Genomic DNA, 3,554 nt, shown 5'->3' on the forward strand with positions numbered 1-3,554 from the left:
TGCACTGCTGCTCCGCTCTGCACATTCCCAATAGCCTCAGCTCGTATTTTAACACGCTATCACACAGGCCATCTATTGATACTCCAGCCACACATTTCTTTTATGCTGACAGTCGGGTGCAGAGGGAGACTTTACAAATTAATCTGCTCTGGCCTCATAAAAAATTAATAAAGGCAATAAAATAATATTAAATTACGAAAAACATAAAAGTATTTATGAATAAAATATAAAATACAACAACAATAACTATACAATAATAAACTGATTTCATGATTTTGTAAACAACCAAATGGATAGGATAGAATAAAAGAAAAAAAAAAGAAAATATATGTCCTTTGCTGAGCTTGCCAAACAAAACAATTAATGCCAAATTAAATTCCACATTTTCCTTGCGTGCTATAAGATTCACTCAGGACTTTGCACTTTCAATTTTAGGAGTTTCTACTTAAATTTAAAATGGTTAAATAAATAATAAACAAACAAAAATAAAACAAACCACAAGTACAACAAGCAATGTACATTGTGACTTAGGCACCATTTTTAACACAACAATTTAAGATGACAATAACATTTGTCATTCTTTGATAGATCTGCCCGCAGTAGATGACCCCAGGTTTAGGATAATGGCTTTAGATATTGCATAATGGCAGGGTCAAGTCCATTTCAAGGCTACTCCTACTGATACACTTATCAAGACTGTCCATGATGATTGGTCCAGTTATTAATGTGTCATATGAGACATGCATATGCAATGCACAGATTTTGTGGACCTAAGCATACTGATGCAATTAATTTAATCTCTTTAGAGAAAAAAAAAAACACACACACACACATTAAATCTCAACACATATAAAGCTCAAAATATACATTATATATAGAGAATTCCAACACATTATACAGAGGTTCGTGTGAAGCTACAGTACAATAGAGTTCAAAAGCTTTTGTACAAACTATAATTACCATATAACACTGACCAACCTATTCCACCTGTCATTTGATGATTATTGACTTTAATATGATTGTAGTCAAGATATTACTTCAAATACAGGTTTGTTACTATAAAGAACTAATGGGAAAGCACAAGGGCACGCATACCTGTATACTATGGCAGCACTGAGCACATTTCTCGAAATTGTTTAATTTGATGAGGGTAAGGGCAGCTGGGAATGAGAGCTAATGTGGAATCTGAGGAATTGCTCCATGAGGTAGGGGGCCCCTTTAAGCCTAACAAACTGAGGGAGGTCCGAGCCGAGGTCTAGAGGCCTTGGATAAATAAACTAGGGAGATGACCATGCGCTGTCCAGAAATCTGCCATCACACAGACCCTGAACATAAACGGCCACAGCCCATCCCTGCTTGTGTAAAGGTAAGCTCCAAAAGAACGAAGCACAGCTATCAAACGACAGCTGAGAGGCTCCGCGGGCGAAGATGTGTTTATTTTCCCCAAAAGCTTCAGGGCTAAATTTATTTATCTTATGAAGGCATCGGCACCATGAACGAATTGCTTTGAAACCACCAGCCAAGTAGGTTTTGATGGTAGCTGACTCCTGTGAGCATTAGCACGCTTGGTTTTTATTACATCTGATACCAACCCTGTTCCACACCATCACATACATTATATAATTATATATGTATACATACACACACAAATATTATATATATATGGTGTATATACCAGATAAATACTGTTGTTCTTAACTTTCTATTAATCAAAGAAACTTGGGAAAAAATCTTCTCAACTGTTTTCAACAGTAATAACAATAAATGTTTTTTGAGCAACAAATCAAAATATAAGAATGATTTCTGAAGGATAATGTGACACTGAAGACTGGGGTAATGATGCTAAAAAAAAATCAGCATTGAGATCACAGGAATAAATTACATTTTAAAATATATTCAAATAGAAAGTGGTTATTTTAAATAGTAAAAATATTTACTAAGATTATTTATTAAGATTTTTAAGGTTTTTAAAGAATTCTCTACTGCTCACCAAACCTGCATTTATTTGATCCAAAATACAGCAAAAGCAGTAATATTGTGAACTATTCTTTACTATTTAAAATAACTGCTTTCTATTTAAATATATTTAAAAATGTCATTTATTCCTGTGATGGCAGTCATTCCTGTTTTATGTATTATATATATATATATATATATATATATATATATATATATATTATGTGTATATATATATATATATATATATATATATAAATATATATATATATATATATATATATATATGTGTATATATATATATAAACACGCAAACACACACACATTTCACATATTCAGATTGGCAGTGGCTGACTGTTTTGATGTGGATAAAGGCATGAGGAAACACTAGCCTCCAGCTAACATTCAGGACTTGTTCGCCGAATGTTTACAAAGCTTAAAATATTCTTAGCCCCCAAAGTGCTTTGTGACACACTGATGTGTACATGTTGGCATTGTAAGGGTCCGTCAGTCTCAAAAGGGAAAGACCCGCCACCCACAGCCACAGATAAGATTAATTATGATAATGTATTTCTCTGCCCTTTGTCATCGTAATGAATAGCTCGCTTAAAAAAAAAAACTTTTTCAGCCCTCTTTGTTTGTGGCCCTTTAACAGGGGTATTGTTGGGACAAAACTAGCAGGTGGCAAGATGAAATCAGACCCTTTTGTTTTCTTACTTATCTATCTCTACTTATTTAATGCATGTTGGGGTGTATGTATATATTCTGTATGTATTTGAAAGAATTCATCAAGCCTGATCTAAAACTATGAACTTAGCAGAATTCAATGAAGAAATGCACATTCAAACCAAAAAGTTAGGTACAGGTGTATGACACAATGCTGCAAATATAGAAATCTTATTGATTCAACAAGTGCAATGTTTCAGATGTTTTTGGGTCGTTACAACTCATCCATTTCTCGCATACAGCGCTTTACATCTTTGAGAATCTGATAAGTCCTTGGCTTTATTTCTTACAGAAAGAACAGAGCCACCAGTCAAAGGGCTGTAACTTCGCTGGGGTCGTGCGAGATAAACAAGCTCGGACATTATTTAGCGAGCGTCCTGGGGAGTGTTGTAAAACAGCCAGTATGTTCATTTGAAAGAACGTGCAGTCCCTCACATGTCATAGAGGTTATTGGCCTTTACAGGCCACACAGCTTCCATACTGTCTTTGTTCAGCAGTAAGAAAGTACTAATTGTTAAGTGTGTGTGCACTGAAGGTGGGCGTGAGGGTTTGCAGGAGGCTTGTGGGGGATGCGGCATCTTAAAAGAAGGCGAAGAAGAGAGGAAATTTTGTTTGTGCCTCAAGAACACAGAAGACAAATTGAGGAAGTGTTCTGTTAATGTGTAGGGGTCAGCAGAAAACATGCAGGTTTTCTGCCACTTGGGTGGCCAGCGAGGCTCTCACCACCTCCACCATGCTTAGGACTTCAGCCCTAGAATCTCCCCACCGACTACCACACACCGCCCCACCCTCAAAACCCACCCCCACACACACACATACATTCATACAGTCCCTCAGAGCAAAGGTGGCGACAGTGCCTGTCATTTGGTCAA

The sequence above is a fragment of the Cyprinus carpio genome, chromosome A2, assembly GCF_018340385.1.
Source record: "Cyprinus carpio isolate SPL01 chromosome A2, ASM1834038v1, whole genome shotgun sequence".
Taxonomy (NCBI): Eukaryota; Metazoa; Chordata; class Actinopteri; order Cypriniformes; family Cyprinidae; genus Cyprinus; species Cyprinus carpio.